This window comes from Engystomops pustulosus, chromosome 4, assembly GCF_040894005.1.
Source record: "Engystomops pustulosus chromosome 4, aEngPut4.maternal, whole genome shotgun sequence".
Lineage (NCBI taxonomy): Eukaryota > Metazoa > Chordata > Amphibia > Anura > Leptodactylidae > Engystomops > Engystomops pustulosus.
Genome location: NC_092414.1, coordinates 72,931,320 through 72,955,443, shown reverse-complemented (window position 1 = coordinate 72,955,443; position 24,124 = coordinate 72,931,320). Strand labels below are relative to the sequence as shown.

General features: G+C 39.4%; 1 protein-coding gene and 1 long non-coding RNA gene across 5 annotated transcripts in view; one reads left to right on the top strand and one right to left on the bottom strand.

Moving 5' to 3' along the window:
• LOC140126609 (uncharacterized) overlaps positions 1–705 on the bottom strand; it is a 51,674-nt gene extending 50,969 nt beyond the window's left edge. For both annotated transcript variants that reach the window (XR_011854864.1, XR_011854863.1), the window contains exon 1: positions 647–705. This is a non-coding gene — a long non-coding RNA (uncharacterized lncRNA). The remainder of the gene's footprint in view (positions 1–646) is intronic.
• UNC5A (unc-5 netrin receptor A) overlaps positions 1–24,124 on the top strand; it is a 241,331-nt gene that overhangs the window by 33,083 nt on the left and 184,124 nt on the right. The gene's annotated exons all lie outside the window — the stretch shown is intronic.

Sequence of the window (24,124 nt, the reverse complement as noted above, 5' to 3'; positions counted from 1 at the left end):
TTTCTGATGGGGAAGTTTTTGCAAAAAAGTTTTCTTATGTGTTCCTTTTTAAACATGGATTAATGTCATAAAGAACAATACCAGCAGACTTGTGCACAGCTATTAATTTTTCGACTCCCTACAATCTGAATACATTAACATTTATACTTCAAATGACTCCCGCATTTTAGTGATTAAGAAGTATTTGTTTAAAGCCCTGGTTTGATTTACAAGCCCTCAAGGAACAGCTGCAGAATCACAGGAAAGATGTTTTTTTTTATACACTTGACAGTGGGTAAAAGCAGGTAGAGACCATAGATAGTCAAGGACCTACTAAGTACATTAAGCAGGTTGCATATCATTAGTGCGCTTCATCTCTCATCATGAGTTGGCATTGGGGTGGCTGCTGCCGCACATTGAGTGACAGTGTTTTTTTTCCCTTCTCTGCAACTCCTACTGATGAAAATGTGACCATATTTCTATGGTCATCCCCATTAGGATTGTAGAATTAGATTATAGATTAACAGATCAGAAGTTCATGTTGGTCAAAATGTTGAGCCTACTCTTGAGCCCACAGTTTAAAAACTGGAATTAAAACATAAAAGGGGTTGTCCACTTTAAGTACATTCCAGAAAATAATAAAATGTTGAGTCATTTTCCAATATACTTTCTGTATTAGCTCCTTGTGGTTTTCTAGATCTCTGTTTGTTGTTTTCTTGATGTCATGGAACAGGAAGCTTCAATATTTACTTCCTGTATATAAACACTCTCCATGGTCATGTGATGTCACACAGGTGCACGGCTCATTATATTACAGTGTAATGTAAGCAGTGTGATGATAAGAAGCCATACATTATTATTATTATTATTATTATTATTATTATTATTATTATTATTTAGTTTTATTTATTATTATTGTGTATTTCTAGAGCACCATTTATTCCATGGTGCTGTACAATCAGTAAGGGGTTCACATACATTACATTAAGATAAAAACAGGTGCAAAACTACAGTGATCAGGAGACAAGTAGGAAGAGGACCCTGCCCGTGAAGGCTCACAATCTATATGGGGGGAGATAGAGACATAAAATAAGGGAGCAGTGCAGTTAATGTGTGTTTTAAGCAAACCAGGACAAGAGGGTTTTCAGGATGCATTTGAAGGTATGGAAAGTGGGGGACAGTCTACCATTTTGGTAGAGAGTTCCAAAGTATGGGAGATGCACGGGAGAAGTCCTGGATGCGGTTGTGAGAAGAGCGGATAATAGAGTGAAGCTGAAGGTCCTGTGAGGAGCGGAGATTACGTGCGGGGCGGCATTGCTTGATGAGTCCAGAGATATATCGAGGGGGCATGTTGTGGATGGCTTTGTAGGTCACTTTGTAGACTCTGGATTGTGGAAGGGTCAAATGTGAGAGATGTTCTTGAGATTGGGGCGCCACATGACCATGGATCTACAGGAAATAAATAATGAAGATTTCTGTTCCATGACAGCAAGAAAACAACAAGTGGAGATAAAAAAAATAAACCGTGAGGAACTCATTTGCTGCACTATGCTTAAAGTGGACAAACCCTTTAAGCAATGAATTAACATATCATTGCATACAGTAAGAGGATGAAATTATATATGTAACATTTATGTGAAAAAGATTCTAAAATGACTTTGATTCGTGGAAGGCAAAGTGATCAAAATGATATGGAAACACGATTTAGCCCTTCTGCAATTCAATGAGGAAGACTAGATTTAATTACTCATATCATCAGAGTTTGTGGCTGTAGATCAGAGATGAAGTTTTAATAGAAAATATATGACCTGGGAGATTGACATTCGACTGAAGTTAATGAGACCTGTGATAAGGTAAGCCGCATTGACTTTAGTCAAGTCAATGAGATTTGTGACGTAGTAAGCCTTCTGCTCAAATAAGTGGGACCTAGCAGTGTCGAACAAGTTAGAATCAGTCGAAGAGATTAAGTACCGTGTCTTGAATATAGTTCAAGAATGCACACACATCTTTCAAAGGATGACTTTTGCCTTAAATTTGTTTTGACCTTTCAAGGTGTTTAAAAAAACCAGTGGCAGCCATACAATATAAAAGAAAGAGCTCTCACCCCCTCACCAATCAGTAATCATAAAAGACATGAAAAGAGAAGTCGCACAAGCAATTTCTCCCATCCTTTGCTCTGACCTGAGTCATGTTAGGATTTAATGGGATTTAATGGTCAATCAGGGGTGTTTTGTACTATGGAGATTGGAGAGATACAGCATGATGCAATGGAAGCATTATATGCTTAAAAGCCATTGGCCAGGTATGCTGTAGAGCTCGGATTCAGACAAAGAGCAGAAGCATTTGGTTCTGCAGGGCAGCCTTTGAGTGCCTTGAAAACTATAAATGCTGTTGATTTTTTGTGTACAGGTCCCCACAGCACTGAAAAATGTATATAAAAGCACTGGCTTGCATTTAGTAAATGCAAACATAAATCTTACAATGTTTAGTTCCATTTTTATTGCTCAGCTTCATGAGCAAGCACGCTTCACATTAAGAGCTGTTCTTCATGTATTCTTATCCTTCTCGATCTGAAAATCTATTAGTAAGGTTACCATCTTTGGGTTTCCACCTCCAGGTTTCATCATGCAATAGTGGAATCCAAGACTGCAACTGGTTTAGCATTGGATAAACGGAGGGGTAGAGTTTAATGTTTTTCTAGGTATTTACTTTTTTTCTACATTCAGAAATGTGTACTTGCTGCATGTGGATTCTCTGGTCAAGATTCCCTAGAATAGTCACTGATTGGCTGCTGAACAGAAATAAGAACATAACAATGGACCAGAGTCTGATACCAAAAACATGGACACCAGGAGCAGACCAGCTGATGAAACCAGTATTATGAGCACCGGAAGCAGAGTGGAAGCTTGACTCTAGAGTGCAGACAATTAAATAGAAGTAAGAGCTCATGCTCAAGACAATGTTTTTAGGATAAAAGCTAGCATTTTTTGGGCACACATCTCCATTTACTTCTATGGTCTTATGCACAAGGATGGATTGCATTAGCCTACTGCCCAAGAGTCAAAAGACAGAGCAGCTCCTATCCTGTTTGCATCCGGGGGTGTCTTTTACAATTGTCATCCGCATGTGAGCCGAGCTCATCCACTGATGACACATGGGATGCAAGCAACGGGCCAAAGGACCATTGTTTTCGGCCCTTATAACTGCACACAGCCAGATGTAGCACCAGAGGAAAGCAGTACTTGACTAGCTATCAGGAACCTATAATAGATGGCTTGAAAGGGTTTAGCAATAAGAAAGCCAAACAAGGTGGCTAAAGAGGCCAAAGACCTAGGTTACAATAACTACCTATGAATGCCCCATATCTAATATACATGCACATAAATAGGCCTACCTATTGAGTTTATTTATGAGTTATTATTTTGCATTTCATATAGCTGTCCACACTGCTCAAAAATAAAGGGAAAACATAAACAACACAATATAACTTCAAGTAAAGCATACTTCTGTGAAATCAAACTGTCCACTTGGAAAGCAAGTCTGATTGACAATCAATTTCACATGCTATTGTGCAAATAGAATAGACAACAGGTGGTTCTGCATTTAGGGACCACAGACCACTTCTCAGTACCTATGCTTTCTGGCTGATGTTTTGGTCAATTTTGAATGTTGGTGGTGCCTTCACACTTGTGGTACCATGTGTCTCCACATTTGGTTAGAAACCGACTCCATGAGGATGGAATGAGGGCCCGACATTCACAGATAGGGGTTGTACTCACAGCCCGACACTGTGCAGGAGCCTTGGCATTTGCCAGAGCATACCAGGATTCACAAATTCGGCACTGGTGCCCTGTGCTTTTCACAGATGATAGAAGGTTCACACTGAGAACATGTGACAGATGTGACAGAGTCCAGACATGCCGTGGGGATTGATCCACTGCTTTTAGCTTGACTTGTTTTGGCAGTGGGTCAGTAATGGTGTGGGGTGGAATTTCTTTGGAGGGCCGCATAGCCCTCCATGTGCTTGCCAGAGGTAGCCTGACTGCCATTAGGTACCAAGATGAGATTCTCAGAGCCCTTGTGAGACCATATGCTGGTACGGTTGGCCCTCCTAATGCAGGCCAATGCTAGACTTAATGTGACTGAGTGTGTAAGCAGTTCCTGCAAGATGGAGGCATTGAAGCTATGGACTGACTCCCCAGACCTGAACCCGATTGAGAACATATGGAACATCATGTCTCGCTCAATCTACCAACTTCCGGCTGTCCAGATGCTTTAGTACAGGTCTGGGACAATATCCCTCAGGAAACCATTCGTAATTAGGAGCATGCTGAGGCGTTGTATGGATGTCATACAGGCACGTGGAGGCCACACATTTTGACTTTTTTTTAAGAATATTTCATCAAAGCTGGAAACGCCTGTAGTGTGTCTCTCCACTTAAATTTGGTGTATGAATCTATATCCAGGCCTCCATTGGTTAATAAATTTGATATCCATTGATAATTATTTTGTTGTCAGCACATTGAACTTTGTATGCAACAAAGTATTTAATGACAATATTTAATTCATTCAGATCTAGGATGTGTTATTTGAGTCTTCCCTTTACTTTTATGAGCAGAGTATATTCGAAGAAAAAAATTATAGTTAATATTGATTCTTATTAACAAGTAAACAGTTGGTAGACACTAGAGTCTATTAAACAGATGACGGTGCATTAATGATGCTCTAGTGTAGGGTTCTGCAATAGTTCATCAAGCATGCATATTGAATTCTGTGTGTACTCCTACACAGTGATCAATGCTCAATATTTCACATAATGAATGAAGCTCAGATTGTCCACCTGTATTAACCATGAGTTTGTAAAATGCCCTTGTTTTAATCACATTAAAGGAAAACTACCAGGAAGCTTAACAAACAACAAACTACACATACTCACCTACGTTTTTCTTCATTCCGATCCCGGTGGTGTTCTTCTCTAAACTTGACACACCGCGATCGCCTGGAACAAGTCTTATAATTAGAAGGCTAGAGAGTTGGGACAAGTTCTGGGAGAGGGAGGTATCTATCATGCGGGAGGCATGAATTCAAGCCTCTCCCTTGACGTCTCCTCCACTCCCATGCTCCTATCATGGCAGAGGGGGTACGAGAGATGTGAACAATTAGCAGCCCAGAGCGCTGGACATCTCCGGACAAGCTCCAGCCACCAGTCTTTTTTCCAGGTGATCCCGATGTGACAAGATTAAGGAAGAACACCACTGGGATCAGCATGAAGAGAACTGTGTAGTTTGTTTTTGGGTAACCATACTGGTAGTTTTCCTTTAAACATTGAAGGTTAGATTGCTGCAGTACAACTTTAAAGGAAATTTACCATCAAAATCAAGCATGACAGACCAGGGACACTTATCCATAGATCCAGGCACTGTGACTTTGGTAAACATCGTAAACTTTTTTTCATCACTTTTAGTTTCAAACATCAAGTTCCATTTATATAGATGTGTTGACTCTCACCATAGATGGAATTTGTTTAATGACTTCAGTTTCTCATAAAAAAATGTAATTTCTCTCAAACACAACCACTTGGTCCCCATACGTAAACGCAGAGTCGAAATCAAGTTTTATAAAAAAAACTATCGGTCTATCATGCACTACATCTCAAGATGTTCTCAGATCGAGTAAAAGAAAGGAAGTACATATCTATATATCAATTTCCCTCAAGTCTAGTAAAAGGAAGAATCTATTGGTGTATTGGAAAGAGATAAGGGAGCTCATTAAATAGAAGTGTCAGTGCTGAAAATGCCATTGTTGAGTCTTAAAGTGCACACATAATAGCACAATATGCAATAGATCGTTTTCTATATGCTTTATTTTTTATGTAATGGAAAAAAAGGAAATGAAAGCAGACTTTTTGTGTATAGAAATAATTTCCTATTAAGGGGTTTGCCCATGATAGAAAGTTCTCCAATCTTAATCTCCTAGTGATGTTAACATGATAAAGATAACTTTTAACCCCAAATTTTGCAATTTTGCTCTGTTGTATTGCTGATTTTGCTCCTATCGCTTCATTAGTTGCTCAGTGCCACCCACCATTGTGCCATTACTGGGCTTGTCACATCACAATGTACACGTTAACAGAGGAATAGAGTGTATAAATGGCTAGAAAGTGTAGAAGGTCTGAGAAAACTGGGTGCAGCACAATAGCAGAGATTGTTTTATTAAAAAATCAAGACAACGTTTAACATTGGAATGATTCCTTCTTCAGGTCTGTAAAAAGGTTTTATACATAAACAGACAGGGCCGTATTTATTGCAGACATGGAGAAAGATGGATCCCAGCACTGACTCCAATGAATATGAGTTTAATGCGAGGTTTCAAAAAATGAAAAAAAATCTTTATTTACGGCAATCATATAACCATGATGATGGTAAAAAGTGAAAATGATGTTGATGCATTTTGAGCCGACCACGACTCTTAATCATACCTGGGCCATATTTATGCCTAGGCACCAGGGACACTGCCTAGGGGGGCCGGACTGGGAGGGGTAGGTAATATTTATTTTTTTTTTTTTTAATTTGAGGGCCACAGTCAGGACCTGCAGTGATGTCCCATCACCCCTGGTCTGTATGTATACAGAGATACAGCAGTGATTCAACAAAGAACGAGCAGGCACTACCAAGGTACAAAAATGATGCAACATCCACGCATCCCAATAGCTAATCCAGAAAACCAAAACAAGAGAAAAGTTGGATGCGTACACAGGATCAATTAATCCGACTAATTTTTATTAGTACATCAAAAGACAATATATATCACAGGACAAGAAAAAGTTAAAAACACTTAAAAATACACCCTATAGATGTATGAAAGCTACCAAGGGCAATAGTGCCCTGAACTCCCTATGTCAATCTACAGATTGCACAAGTATACAAATGGTAATATCAAAATGTCAAAATCCGCATCAAACCATATAGCTCCCTAGATGTTATTAAAGTGACATGTGCAAAAAAGTGCATGAACTAAAGTGTCCTAAAGCCTACTCATACAATACCCCTAGTAGAACAAATGGTGCCAGGTAACGGGGGATGAGAAAGGCAGGCAAGTCAGGTGGATAGGGAGTGGAGCGAGCCCCACACGTATCGTCACCAATCCGGTGACTTCCTCAGGGGTAAGTCTTACTTACTTTAATAACATCTAGGCAGATACAGCAGTGATGTCACCACCACAGTGCTCACTGTGTAGCCTCTGTCTGCAGCCTGTCTTAGTGTTACACTGACCGCAGTCAGGACCTGCAGTGTCCCCCCATTACAGCAGCTTCTGCCTCTGGCCTGTAAGTGTTATGATGACCACAGCTGCCCCAATCACTCCCTGTATGTATGTATACAGAGATACAGCAGTGATGTCACCCCAAACGCGCCCCCTATGCAGCCTCTGCCTGTAACCTATGTAAGTGTTACACTGACCACAGCCAGGACATGCAGCAGCTGGCTCTGGTTGTGATATCACTGCTGCGCCCCTGTATATATACAGACGTGGGTGATGGGAGGTACAGCGATGGAGCATAGCACCAGAGACGGTAAGTACAACTGCTTTCTTGTCTTGACGACCCCCCACTCCCCCAATCCCTTTAATTATGGAGAGTACTGCATACTTTAGTATCTTAGGTTTAGTAGGACTAGATGTAGTTGGCTTAGAGTTAAGGTTTGCCTAGGTCTCTGGTGATTACATCCATAGACTGCTCTTGAATTACATTTAGGAACACAATTCATGCACAGAGGAGATGAGTCTCCTGATCATATGTGCACAGAGCACATTTCTGATCCCAAGTGTTTCTCTGTAAATGCAGATGTGATCTGGAGAAACTCCCCCACACTGTACTAGAATTGTCTTTGTAAATGTAATTCAAGTGCCGAGTGTGAGCACAGCCGAAGGTCACATTCTGATGATGTGTTTGCAATTCCAATGCACTGGGCAAAACGCATCAGACGCATATGTGTTATTTAAGTAGCTACATGTGTTGTCGGAAAGGGCCTAACTCCCATGTACCCCCTGTCATTCCGTGAGATGACCAGAGCAGCCGATCATGCATGCATGGGCTGCCCCATTCATCTCTATGGCTGCTACTAAGAAAATGTATTTACATGTGTTGAAGTATTGACTATAGTAGAACGGCACTCACCAAGTTTTTCCTTGTTAATCCATTTATTGCTGTATACTCACAAAAGCTTTACAATGAACAAATTCATGTTGGGGAGGGAGGGACATATTGAAGTATTTTCCCCAATGCATTCAAAACACAAGGATATGTAAACCCAACCTGAAGCAGTTTTTGAATCTAATGATTAAAGTGGATCATTAGAGAGACTCCTCCTGGGTCCTACGCTGATCTCTTCTAGTACTGTGCTGGGGGTTATGGGCAGAGGTGTTAGCTTGACGACTCCAATAGGGGGCGTGAGCACTGAGAGTGCATAGAGCAGCATCACCACTATACACGGCTAGTACACAGGGATATCTTGGTAAAAAGTCATTTCAAGTGGGGACCATATATGTATACACAATTATTAAAAGTCCAAAACTAGTTTAGGTACTCATAGGATGGTACATACATTTCATGGTGAGCTTCAGTCTTTAACATTGGTAGACCATAGAAAGCTAATAAACCAATCGCTTCATAACATTAATGATTGATATATACATTGTGCTTACTGGAGCCCTCACTCAATACACCTAAAAATGTGTTGAGCAGACCAAACCACAAACTTTGAGTTTCTACCGAACTTTGCAGTTTCAGGTCCCACAGATTCAACCCCAAACTTAAAGGGAACCTGTCATGCACTGCTAGCCCCCAAACCAAAGGTCTTACCTCATTTACGGTAATGAGTTTATCTACATGTTGATGTTGAAAGAAGTCAGTGGCTCCTGTGAATAATTAAATGACCCCCACACACATTCTGCATTGTAATCCTGTGAATTGAGTCAGGCTACAACACCCCTCTTCCTCTGTCCTCTAGTAAATACACCTCTGGCCCAGCACCAATCATGGGTGTTACTGGCTGTAGTGAATTCAAATGGGTCTGTTTATAACTATACCTGAACATTATATTACACTTTAAACCACTGATATATGTTATGTAGGAATCAATTTATTTTACCTGTGTACACTTAACACTTAACATGCATTGACCGTTCAATTATATTGCTAAAATGATATGGAAGAGTCCCATTCAAATCGAGGGCACAATGGCTTCTCCCTGTCCAGTATGAAAACTAATTTGCACAAGGCATATAGAATAGGCGATTATTCCCTGCTGAGGAAGATATTCTGCATATCATTGCCCCCAGTGGAGAAACATGTAGCCTATAGAATCTTTCATAGCACTCCTCATCCAGGGCCATCTACCAAATCTAGTAATATTCTGCTAATGGAAAAAATACTGGTATCCAGACTCCTTTATATATGTAACCCCATCCCCTGAAGTGTTAACAAATGTTATGTTTATGCCTATGATATTTTACACTGTTTAATTACATGTCAGATACTGGCCATACTATCATCACACAATTCCTTTCATCTGTCCATCATGCAACACCTACTGTATGTCATTAAGTTATAATGTGATTCATAATGCATTGTATTATCCAGTGTATAACTCAATTGGTTTTGGACATATTTCATTCACTATTAACGTCTTAACACAATTATCTATATTGTTCTTTCATCCTCATGAAGCCATTGACCTTAATGACCAATGTTGAACCAATCTACAAAAATGTTTTACTCGTAAACCTGAAGAGAACATGATTCTGAAATTGTGTTTTCATCTTGTTCTTTTTATAAAATCCACTGAGACACCTTATTATGTCATGATCATCCTTTGCAGACAGTATCGCTTTGAAAACCCAGCTTTCCTACAATTGATTCATCTGACACATTTTTGGGTCTCTGGAAGGCTACAGCAGCCAGGGAAGCAACGTACATCACTAATTCATGAACGTCTATTGGAGTTGTACCTCAGCTCAACATTGAGTGATTGTTCCAGACCTATAAAAAGGGTGGAAATGGCATTTACCTTCTGAACCTCATGTTCACCATGTCTTTTTTAATTTCTATGAGTAACAAACTGTCTATAAACATGTATTTAGAGGGTTGTAGCTGTCTTGTACATTTTCCAGGGCCGGCGCCAGCACTGGGCATACTCAGGCAAGTGCCGGGGCCCAGAGCTGCTGGGGGGGCCCACATAAGACTGTGCATAAGGGTGAGGGGGGCTTAAATAAAACAACAATGAAGGGGCTGTTTGGTTTCAAAAACTAGGAAACAGCAGACGGTTTTTGTTTCTGAATTTTCAATACACCGTGTGAGTTCACTGCAAAGGGTCCCACTGAGGCTCTGTTTCCCAGGGGCCTATTCTAACCTATAGCTGACGCTGACTTTTCCCCTAGGAACATATTTTCCTACACCAGTTGTTGCTAACTGTGATACAGATGATCATGCTCTAAACATGCTAAAATACAAAGAAACTAATAAATGTACAGTATAATCTATAAGATAGCACTGCATACATAAATAAGTATCGTTTTCATGTTAGTGTTTATGGGCCTTTTGTACATATCACTCCCTGGGTGTTTTTGTCAAAGGAACCCCATCCGCACCATGTACCATTCAATATAAAATGTATGGGATATTACATTTTTATGAAGAATGCAGGTCACATAAAGGCAAGTTTTTCCTCCTGTATGCACTGTACTACTGGTTTATTTAAAGTTTGTTGAAAGGTAAGGGGTGTTTTAAGTATTCCTCTGTCTTCATTTTTAGTCAGTTCTTCAATTCATACCTTTGGGGACATTGAAACGAGATTGCAGCTGAAGTTTAATATAGTTTTTAAAAAGATAACAAACAGATGCCTCTTTCGTTTACATATAGTGACTTCAGTTAGAGGTTTGACTGGGATTACCAAAATTCTTTGACAATTAGTAATCCAACTCCCTATTCCCATTCAATTTGCCAGTATCCATTGCAGGAACGCTCAAGTGGGTCCATTTTTATTTATTCTACCACTAAAAAGATAACATATGCTTTCCTGTTTTTTATAATGCCAACATATACATTGGAAAATCAGAGTACAGAACACTAGTAAATGAAAGGTGAATGGGTCATGCTTGTTTGTGCTTGTAATATAAAAGAAAGAGAGTGGTTTGAAAAGACTATATAAAATGTCTATAAATGTGAGAAGGTACTCAAGTCAGATGAAGTATCCTTGCTCAAGTCTCTGACCTCTGAGTTCATTGTTCTGTTGGCCATAACTCTGCAACTCATTACTTTACTAACTTCATCCTTGCAGTCCATTGGTTTGCTTACTCAACCTTGCATGACTTCACTAGTCTAATACCGTTTACACAGATCTGCAGAGCCTTATGCCTTGTAGATAATTTCGCAGGGCATTGTTTTGTAGCCTGACTCCCTGTGGAGAAGCCTATAAAATATGTTTTTACTGGGGTCATTCTTTGCTGAGATAACTGCATAACATTACTAGCACTGTGTGATGCCTTCGGGGACCTCTGCAGAACGTTGCATCACATTCTCCCTGTATTGAGTTCTCCATTGTATGTTTCTCTCTTAGTTGGGAAATGAAAATTCTAACATTGGTATTCTCATACAATGTTCATGGTGCATAGAGTTCCAGCTCTATGGCACTAAATTGCATCTGTTCCACTTGAACTGCCCTTCAATTTCCTCTTATTGGGCTTTTTATATTGCAGCATCCTTGCCTATTCTTCCATTTCCCATTGTCATTCGCGTGCTTGTAATTCAACAAAATCTTAACCCCTAATGTGACTATCTCAATCCGACTCATTATTAACTTACAACCTGCGTCTTCTTATTTATGCATGGTATTAAAGAGTTGTCCAACTCAGCCTCAGGGGTCATTTAACTGCCAGGGCTTTTAGAACTTCTCTAATTAAATTTGTGTTTGACCATAGCCCATAAGACTCATATTGGACAGGTCTGCTGCCCAGATTTATGCCTGAAGTTCTTTGTGTAACAGATAGGCAGAAGAACCAAACATTTGTTCAATGCCAGCAAATGCCATAAATTCACATTCATGATCTATGATTCAGCCTGAGAGTAAGAGACATGGGAATATCGACAAACATAAAACATTGATGAACTGACCTAAGTTATAAAGCAAGCCTGAAGCAGAGAGAAAATCAACCTTGAAAGTCCTGTACAAGGCGCACATTGAGGAGCATGATCTCTTTTCACATTTGAATGGGGCGTTGAATGAACCAAAGAAGTGATGGAAATTTGTATTGTATTGTCTAGGCATGTTCAGTACAAAAGCACTGAGGGAACAATGTATACATGGTGTCCTTATTTCTAAAAAGCACCTAATTTTGGTATGCCTCCTAACCATTCCAAACAGGCTTGGTGGAGAGAAACTGTACAAGATTCAAGCATGGGTTAAGAACACTTAATCTGGAGCAAGATCTTAAAGGTATACTTCCACCTTTTTAGAACTTGTTCTTGTGCTTACAGTCTACTATAATGTAGATAGATCAAGTCTGCAAGCTTGCTTGATCAACACTGTGTCATGGAGCTCTAGAATCCCTCAGCACCTTCAGGTAGGTAGATAGTACCGTTATATGGACAAATCTACTAAAAGTCTCCAGGATTTGAGTTCAGTATAACTTTTTTTTAAACTAATTAAATCACACTACAAGTTTTGGCTTCCGACTGAAGCTTTTGTCAGTTTAATAAAGATGTTATACTGAAATCGAGGCTTAGAGCTCTCCATCACATCTGCCCATACACTTTTGCTGTGCTATATACCTATATACTTGGTAGATTTATCAGAAAACACATTTGGCTTCCTCAGCCCCTCCAAGAAATGGAAGTTAAAGGGCAAAGAGCACAAAAACCAAATAACATTAAATGGGTTGTCCAGTCATATTCTGACCTATTTTCAATGTATCCAAATCATTAATATCTCCATGCCTTCCTTTGTTTACCCCTCCATCCCCTTGGTAACAGCCTGTAGTTTCCCCATTGGATCTTGTCGCACATGCATCAAAAATCCCTGTGTACTTCAGGGTCCCTAGTACACCTGCATCTCCTTTGATAGTACCCGCATGCCTCATATAGCAGGGAACATGGGCAGAGGAGGAGATGGAAAGGGAGGAGATGGGACATGGAGTTCATTGGAAGAGCAGAAAGTCATCTTTTAGTAGTAGGGACCAAGGCATTTGTTAAATAAAATACAGGTAAAAGAAATATAACAAGAAAGTAATGCACCACATTACTCTATTACAGTGTAGAAGCTACAGCTAGTTGGAAACACCACACTAGTAACCTATGGCACAGGTAATACATTCTCTCAACTTTGTTGAGAACTTCTTTATTCATCCCTTAACTGAACAGTACCCAACATAAAAACTGACGTGGGAACTATGTGTGACTTCCCTAAACATCAGAACCATGCTAAAATGAGAATGTAAACTAGTAACAGGTGGTCTTTAACCATGTTTGGTAAATGGTGCATATAGCAGTTTGGTAATTGTGCTGTAGAGTATAAAATGTAAAATATGTATGTTCCAGAATCACAAAAGACTTTCTAGTATTTGAACAGTGGGGAAATGATTGCCAGGAGGGAAATAAGTGGAATACATTAAAACTCCTCATGCTTATTTTGGTCTGCTGCCTTTACTGGAGTTGCTTGGTTTGATGTAGCCATCCACAGAAATCTGTATATTAAATGCAGGGTGAATAGACAATACTACAGAAACTGGTTTTGATTAAGGCCAATGAAAAAGGAGTTCCTCATGTAACCCTATTGGGTTTTTACCCTTTCCGGTTCTAGGATTTTCCCAATGAAGTGAGTCAAACTACATGGATAAGGGTACTAAGGGTACTTATAATTTAGTGTTGCATCAAGCCAAATAGGATAATCAGTAGAGCAGTCCATTGGGGTAACTAGAAAAGGCTTGGCCTCATAGCAGATTTTTGCATTCCCCTTAAAGGGGTTTTCCCACAAACTAAAGTTAGGCCCTATCCATGGGATAGGGCCTAACTTGCTGTTCAGTGGGGGTCTCAGTGCCTAGACCTCCAAAGGTGGTGAGAACAAGCCACTTGTTACGTTGGTGGTTTGCTTGGGATCATTGTCATGCGGAAAGACCTAGCCACGTTTCATCTTCAGTGTCCTTGCTGATGGAAGCATTTTTGGACTCAAAATCTCATGTAACATGGCCCCACTCATTCTTTCATGAACACAGATGAGTTGTCATTGTCCCTTTGCAGAGAAACAGCCCATCCTCATGATATTGCCACCCCCATGCTTCACAATAGGTATGGTGTTCTTTGGATACAAGTCAGCATCCTTTCTCTTCCAAAAATGACAAGTTGTGTTTCTACCAAACAGTTCTAGTTTGATTTCATATGACCATATGGTATTCTCCCAATACTCTTTGGGCACATGGGGCACAAGATTCATGAAGAACAAGTACCACAAATCTTGAGTGTGGCGCCCACTGCACATGCAAACTGCAGTTTGCACTGTTTTTTGCAAATATGGGCCAGTTTCTTCGCTATCACTCCTGAATGCAAAAACTCAGCTCTGTTGGCGAATGCTTCCTCATTTCTCCATTCTATGTTCATGCACATTTTCCTATCTTACGATCTCCTTTTGCTGTGTGCCGACAATGTGCTTATATTATCATATACAGGGTTTAGCTACACTTTTATTTAGCTTCTGAATATTTTACTATTATCTGACACATAGAAATGGAGAGAGGAAGTGGATCCCTAATAACAAACTCAGCTCTGCTATCTAACCTAATTAATCAAACACACTCAGCACTGCTATTTCCCCTCTTTTTGTATCAAGACACTTATTTTGTTTGTAGAGCTGCTCTCTTCTTCTAATTGTCTCCTACCCCTCCCTCCTTCAGTACAGGAGATGCGCATTCATGTGAGAGAAATCCAACCTGTCAGGGAGAGCTACATGACCCTAGTCAGTATCCTATGGCAACCAAAACACACAATAGCAGCACTGAAAATGACAGGATAGAAATATATCTGTGAAATGCTGTTTATTTGTTAATGACATTGAATTAAAGAATGTGTCATTTTGTCATCCTCATTATATTTAAAAATTCTGTCTTTAATATTTTGCACACTGAAAACAAAAAATTGGGACAAGTGAAACTTCAATAACAGTTTTTGTACACCTGCTATATCCTGAATTTTTTTTAAGTAGACAGAGTATTGAAGAAGCAGTAAACATTACATTTAGCCACTGCTGGGAAAAGACACAAGAAGGGAAAAAAAGAAGATTTTTTTGTTTTTTTTTTATTGTTTTGCAAAAGCTACATCAGAAAACACTTATTGTTTTAATTACCTGCTGTCATGGTACAAGGCAGAAAGGTTGTAAAGCGAGATAAAATCTTTCATTTTAATGGAGTGTCTGGCCTGTCGTGTGGAAGGCTGGATTTATTGGCTTACATCTGGCAACTTAATTTTGCTTGTAAAAAAAAGACTTTTTTGATTCATAAATGACTCCAGGGAGCTGGCCTGCAGGGGAATGCATCGTATCCCTTTGATATCTGCAGCTTTTAAAATATTCTCTGAAATTACCTTTTAAATCTTCGCCTTTTTTTCAGATTTTAATTGCTCTTTCATGCCTTAATTTCAACACCAGCATGCCAATTCCACTCTGCTAAGAACTGGCACAAAATGGCATCTGCTGAAGATAAATATCTCCTCGTCAACCTTTTCAATCCTTTCAATTTCTGTTCTCTCCGCTTAATGCCTTCGCCCTGTGACCTGCGTTTAAATGCAAACTATTCTGGTGAAAGACTCCGTACTCTGCAGCCAATCAGAAGTAGTACAGAAAGATACATTTGCCGTGTTCATATTCCTATGCCCTTGTTATTCTGGTTTAAATACCAAAACAATTTAGTTGTCTCTACAAAGATATTTCGGAGCTGTTTACTCTGATTAAAGCTATGTAAATTGCTGCTATTTTCCCTTTTTTGATTTGTGGTGAAAGGACGATTTTCTTTCTCATTAGAATATCTGAAAGTATTTTTCAATTAACTTCTTTTTTACGCACTTTACAAATAATTAGGGATTTGACAAGAGCAGGAAGGTACAGTAGTTGCTATGACAGTATACATCACAGAATTCCTGCATCGTTTCACACTTATTAGAATGTATGCCAAGGGAGTCACATTTATGACACATTATATGTTTTGTATTCCACGGTCTGGAGTAAGTTTGATCTCTTACCACTAGTAATAGCACACCGAACTATAAGCTTTCATTGTTGCTCTTCACAACCTCTAGTCTGTCTAGAGATCAGAAATGAAACTGATCCAACAACATTTTCTTAATGACAATAATTTGAAGAAATTAAACTAAGAGCCTATTTTACTGCTAAATAGAGTAATCCACATGAAACTGTAGATTATGGACATGTCAGAGTAATGGTACAAGCGCAAAATGCGTTATTCTGTTTTTAAATGTTAAACTCTTTTATATTTTATTGCCGTTCATGGTTTAAATAAAAAGTTTTTTTCTAATAAAAAACGCCACCTCAAGCAAGCCAGCACCATTTCTTTCTATGTTTCAAATTGGAGAGGATACACGCACCCATATTGGATGCCAAAATATATTCTTCCGAATAATGTCGGAGTAAAGTTCTCTGAATGTCCTTTTGTCTCATCGGTAGGGTTACAGGAGTCACATCACCACCAATTAACTGCTAAAGACCTTTGTTATGGTCGAACCTACGTTGGTCCCTACGTTGGCAGATTATAGCAGAAAAGATGGCGTTGACTGAGCTGATGAACCATTTCAGTTTTCAACTCAGGATACAGATCAGTGAGAAATGGCCCTGCATTGAAGTAATTTTTAATCTTTTAATCAATATTGAATTTGTTTTAACTCATTTTCTTTCTTTTATTTACAACCATAAAAATACAAAACCCACAAATATTTGTTGTATTCTTTCAAAAAGACATTGAATAGTAATTTGGTTGGTGTCGGCAAGACCGTAGAGCCCAATATACAATTAATAAGCTGCGTGACTTCTGTCCTGAATTTACATTTGAGACAGGTTAGCAAAGTATGTTACTGATTTGCCTGCTGATTACACTCTTGCCAAAACAGACATGAATGCTCCGGGTACATATTTACATTTATTTTTTCAAAGTTATACATGGGATTTTAGTTGGACCTTTTAGGCTTGTCATTATACCCTGTATCATAGCTGAAAGATATCATATATTGGCTGACAAGCAAGCATTTTATGGACTTTTTGACATTGATATCTCAGTCTCATCAATGACTCTTCATCTAAGACACAATACTTTTAGACAGATGTCATTTAAATTTCCTTACAAATACATTGCATGTTGGCAGAATTGGCCATGATTTGTGGCTTTTCAAGGCACAGTGAAGCTGACCTAAACCTGTTAAAGGGGTTTGTCCATTAAAGAAAATTCTCAAATTTTAATCCCTTAATTGTGTTTACACATTAAAGATAATTTTTAACCCCCTAACTTTACAATTTTACTTAGTTTTATTGCTGTTTTAGCACCTATCACACAGTGATGGTCAATGTAAGATTCAGCAATGTGGACAGGGTCTCTATAAGCAGACACTTTATGATCCCTCTAGTGCTGTGAGATACAGTGTGCTGAGTCTGAGCTGGTCTTGTAATGCAGGGGGTAGTGGCAGCAGGCAGAGAGCACTGCAGTGTGCTGACAAGAGAAGCTAATCATGAGAGGAATTCAACCATAGTACAAAGATTTATGGTAATCCAAATTGTAGACACCAGAACTGATAGAGACAGGGTGGAATTGTCTCTATAAAATGCAGTATTTTTATTAAAAACAGTGGATTAGATATTGTGTTATATTGTTATATAACACACAGGGCAATCTGTCACAAAGACCTGCATACCGAACAGTGTGTTGTTTGCCGGGTACTTGGGTTCGGCATGTTGCGGATCGGGTTGACAGATTACTGGGAGGGGCTGGTGAGGAACCAGCGGTCATGGTCCACATTGGCACTAATGACAAAGTAAGAGGTAGGTGGAAGGTCCTTAAAATGATTTCAGGGATTTAGGCCATAAGCTCAGGGCAAGGACCTCAAAGGTAGTTTTCTCCGAAATACTGCCTGTACCACGTGCCACACCAGAAAGGCAGCAGGAAATCGGGGAGATAAATAAGTTGGTGTAGGAAGGAGGGTTTTGGGTTCATGGAGAACTGGGCTGACTTTTCTGTTGGCTACAGGCTCTACAGTAGGGATGGGCTGCACCTCAATGGGGAGGGTGCAGCTGTTTTGGGGGAAAAAATGGCTAGAAGGTTGGAGAAGTGTTTAAACTAGAGACCTGGGGGGAGGGCAACTACACTTGTGCAGGGAAAATAGACAGTGTAGATAGAGAGCTGGGAAGAGTCATAGTCCATGGGGGAGGAAGGGGGGATGGAATGAGATTGGGGAATAAGGACAAAAGGAATTCGGAGAGGGAAAACCATATAAAGTATATGTACACACCAGAAGCCTCACAAACAAAATGGAGGAACTGGTACTCTTAATGTTGGAGCGGAAATATGATATAGTGGGTATCAGCGAGACATGGCTGGACAGTAGCTATGACTGGGTGGTTACTATAGATGGTTATAGTCTTTTTAGAAAGGATTGTATAAATAAAAAAGGGAGAGAGGTTTGTTTATATGTGTATTCTTGCCTCAAGCCTGTCTTGCGAGATGACATCAGTAACGCAAATGTGGAGTCCCTATGGGTGGAAATAACAGGAGGGAAATAGAATAATAAAATATTACTAGGGGTTTGTTATAAGGCTCCAAATATAATGGAGGCAGCAGAGGAAATGCCGATAAGTGAAATGGATGCAGCTTCAAAGCATGGTGAAGTACTTATCATGGGGGACTTCAATTACCCAGATATTGACTGGGGGGCAGAAACCTGCAGGTCCTTCAAAGGTAGCAGGTTCTTGTCAACAACAAAAGACAATTACCTGTCGCAACTAGTCCTGGAGCCAACAAGAGGGGGGGCACTGCTGGACCTTATCCTTACCAACAGACCTGATAGGGTATCAAAACTACAGGTTGGGGGGAATCTGGGGAATAGTGATCACAATATCATTGATTTTGTATTACGCTTTACTAAGAGCGTTAGTGAAGGGGAAACCAACACTCTAAACTTCAGGAGGGAAAATTTTCAGCAACTAAGGGAAGACCTTAAAGGCATAGACTGGGATAATGTTCTCAAAGACAAAAGCCCCCCCAAAAAATGGGACTTTCTGAAAAAGTCCTGTGAGAAACGCATACCTTATGGGAAAAAGCATAAGAGGAACAAGAAAAAGCCAATGTGGCTAACATTTTTTCAAGTATATAAATGATAAGAAACTAAAAGCAGAGAGTGTGTGTGCCCTTAGAAATAACATGGGGGTCATGGTGGAAGGAGATGAGGAAAGGGCCAATCTACTGAATGTCGCCTTCTCAACTGTCTTTAACCAGGAAAATCCCTTGGTGGAAGACACAATGAGGAATAATGAAATTCTTTTTGGAATGTCAACAGTTTAACCCAAGGAAGAGGTACGGCGCCGCCTCGCAACCACTAAGATAGATAAATCACCGGGGTCAGATGGCATACACCCCCGGGTTCTGCATGAATTATGTACGGTGATAGACAGACCGTTATTTTTAATATTTGAAGATTCACTGATGACTGGTTATGTTCCACAGGACTGGCGCATAGCAAATGTGGTACCAATATACAAAAAAGGATCAAATAGCGATACTGGAAACTACAGACCCGTGAGTCTAACTGCTGTGGTGGGGAAAATATTTGAGGGGTTTGTTAGAGATGCTATCCTGGAGTATCTGTGCACAACCTTATAACCCAGCGTCAGCATGGGTTTATGAGAGATCGGTCCTGTCAGACTAATCTGATTGGTTTCTACGAGGAGGTAAGTTCAAGCCTGGATCTGGGGGACGCTGTGGATGTTGTATATCTGGACTTTTCAAAGGCATTTGACACCGTGCCACATAAAAGGTTGGTATTTAAAATGAGACTGCTTGGAATAGGAGAAAATCTGTGTATTTGGGTAAGTAATTGGCTTAGTGATAGAAAACAGAGGGTGGTCATTAATGGCACATTCTCAGATTGGGTTGATGTTACCAGTGGAGTGCCACAGGGGTCAGTAATGGGGCCACTTCTTTTTAATATTTTTATTAATGACCTTGTAGTGGGTTTACACAGTCAAGTTTCAATATTTACAGATGATACTAAGCTGTGTAAAGTAATAAAAACTGAGGTCGATAGTTTAGCATTACAGAGGGATTTGTGGAAGCTTGAGGAGTGGGCAGAGAAATGGTTGATGAGGTTTAACGTAGATAAATGTAAAGTTATGCACTTGGCCATGGAAACAAAAAGTATAATTATGTTCTAAACGGTCAATTACTTAGTAAAACTGGAGCTGAAAAGGACTTGGGGGTATTGGTGGATGGTAAACTTAATTTTAGTGACCAGAGCCAGGTGGCTGCTGCTAAAGCAAATTAAATTATGGGATGTATCAAGAGAGGAATAGATTCTCATTATAAAGACATAGTTTTGCCCTTATACAAATCCCTGGTCAGACCACACATGGAATATTGTGTACAGTTTTGGGCACCAGTGTATAAAAAGGATATAGTAGAGCTGGAACGGGTGCAGAGGAGAGCAACCAGGATTATTAGGGGAATGGAGTGATTAGAATACACTGACAGATTACAAAATTTGGGATTATTCAGTTTAGAAAAAAGACGACTGAGGGGAGACCTCATTACAATGTACAAATACCTGAACGGACAGTACAAGGATCTCTCCAAAGATCTTTTTATACCTAGGCCTGTGACCAGGACAAGGGGGCATCCTCTGCGCCTAGAGGAGAGGCGATTTTACCATCAACATAGACAAATGTTCTTTACTGTAAGAGCAGTGAGACTATGGAACTCTCTGCCGCAGGAGATTGTTATGGCGGACTCTATGTACATGTTCAGGAGAGGCCTGGATGCCTTTCTGGAGAGCAAAAATATCACGGGTTATGGGGATAAAACATTTATTTAATTCTTAAAGGTTGGAATCTTGTCTTCCTGGAAAAGCCCTATTATGTCCTTACAGAATAAGATTGAGGGAGAAAGAGAGCAGAAGTGCTCCAAATATGTCTGGTTATTATTTTATAGCTGAAACACATTTACAGTGACTGTAATGCCAGAGAGCAATATTCAAGTCATTTGCCCCTACAAAAAAATTAAAGACATGTTGACACCAAAATGGTAAAAGTAAAAATGCTGATCCAAAAAATGAGCTCTCACACATCACTGTCGACACATAATTTAGTCTACAATTTGGTAAAATTTGTAAAATTATTATACAGTAAAGTATCATCTTTTTATTGCTAATGCATGATGTTACATCTCCCTCTACTTTACATGCTAATAAAAGAAATAACTTCCATGGATCCATGTTCCACACATTTACATACCAATGACACCCTGACTATCACATGGTCACAGGAGGGAAAATGACGAACGAAGCCATATGTCGACAAGATTTTTTTTTCAGATAAAAACAGCAATTATGTGAAAATGTAAGTTAGATAGTTGGTGGGAATGGATATTCCTTTGATATTTGTCAAAAGTTGTACCAGAAAATGAGAAATTATAATATCATTGACTGGGTCAGTGAATTGTAAAGCTTTCATGTCAGCATGTACATTACAGCAATGTTTCTGGAACCACACCAACACCAGAGATTGTTCTTTCATAAGAAAACATGGCTGGTTATTTAATGCATGAAAATGTAGATAATTTCACAATATCTCCTCACATATATATATTGGGTAAAAATGATGCAACTTAGCTGTAGGGTTGCACGTTGCATTGATTATTCTATTACAATAATTTTAATTAGTACGTTGTTCAGTTCCAATCATTTTTATCTGAAGCTAAAGCAGTTGATGCAGAAAACAAGCCCTCATATAAACGTGCATATGGAAAAATAAAAAAGTTATGGGGAAGACAGAAATGAAAACAAAAAGGGTTAAGTTGTTAAGGGGATCACAAAGTATTGTGGGACAAGTTACTGAGAAATTATAGCTGAAAACCATGGGAGATCCTCCCACTTCTGTTCCAAGCCTAAACAAAAACTTTGGATTATCTTACTTGAATTTAAAGGAAATCTGTCATCAAAAATTGGCCTAATAAACTGCTACCAGTGTGTTGTCCAGCAGTTCAACAGCTTCTAGATCATGTTTCTTTCATTGCCCATTTTGGTGGCATTATCCAAAAAATCAACTTTAAATGTAAGTTGGATGTATAAAGTCAGGGAGGTGGAGAGTTTAACGCATAAGTCAAGATATTCCTGTCTCTGAACATCTCCTCCCATGTGATTGAGATCTGATCAATGATTTCCCTGAATGCAGGATCATCAATTACAGTGGAGGGTTGTTCTGAGGCAGGGAAAGCTTCACTTCAGTGTTTAATTCTCCGCCTCCTTGACTTCATAAAACCAATTTACATCTCACTTCAAAGTTGAAGAAATGAAAGAAACATGATCAGGAAACTGCTCAGCTGCTTGACAACATACTGGTAGTGGTTTATTAGGCTAATTTCTGATGACGCTTCCCTTTAAAAACAAATTCACAGAAATTTGGAAATTAATGTTACTTTTTAAAAACATTATCAAATGTTATAAAATGAAAAAAGTGAGAATCACCTTATCACTGTCTCCACTTCCTGCTCCCTCTCTACAAGGACATGTGATTGCCGTTTAAAAAAAAAAAGAAATAATTCATGTGACAAAAGAGGACAAACTCAAGACTTATATTTACAAGTAATTGTTTTGTTTTACAAGCAAAAAAAAAGCTTTCTGCATAAAACTGTAAAGGTCACATATTGTACAAAGCCTTAACACAGCAGACACGGAAGTCTTTGAGACTATATTGCATCTCTGCATGCCTTAAGTTTAGACATAGGCATAGCAGGGATTTGTTTTTCTCTCTGCTTCCTTATAAAAGAAAATTGTGACAATTTATGACAATGTGTATTTGTTCAGACTACTGTATGTGGATGTTTGCATGCCGGCAACGTCCTGCACGTTGCCATTTTCAGGAGGAACATTACCCGTTATCAGGGAGTGACGATCCTCACCAAAAGAGTTCACACCCACAATGCCAGTACCGATTACAGGTGGTAAGTTCGGGGTCGGTTCCTAGTTTGTACTGAACTTTGCAGTTTGTGTCATCACTAATGAAGTTATCATTAAGACTGGGCCCAGCCACCTAAGAGATTAGAGGTATACATCTTGTAGACAGGACCCAATCACCTGAGATGTGGCTATCATACATGCAGAACCAGTATCTAATATGTAGATATCATGAAGACAACATTTGGTCACATGAGATGGAGATATCATGAAGACAGGGCCTAATCACATGAGATGTAGCTATCATAAGGGCAGTACCTAATATGTAGATATTATGAAGAAAGGACACAAGCACCTGAGACAGCTGCATGAAATAGGGATATCATGAAGACAGAACACACGCATACGAGATGTAGCTATCATAAGGGCTGAACCAGCACCTAATATGTACATATCATGAAGACAAGATTTAGCCACATAAGATGGAGATATCATGAAGGCAGGACACATGCACCTGAGATGTAGACATTATGAAGACAGGATTTTGTCACCTAAGATGTAGCTATCATGAGCACAGAACCAATATCTGATATGTAGATATAGTGAGGACCGGACCCAATCACCTGAGATACATATATCATGAAGACCAGACCTAATAACCTGAGATGTAGATATCATGAGGACAGAACCAATTTCTGATGTATACTGCAGATGTCATAAGCAGAAGATCCAACCAGATCTAGATATCATGAAGACCAGACTCATGTAGATCGATGTAGATATGGAGAAGACTGGACACACTCACCTGAGATAGAGATATTATATTATTAAAGACAGGATTTAGTAACCTTAATATAGATATAATGAAGAAATACCCAAGACTGTTCTTGCTTGCTTACATCTTTAGATCTGTAATTACAAGCGTGCTTATTCCTTCCATATACC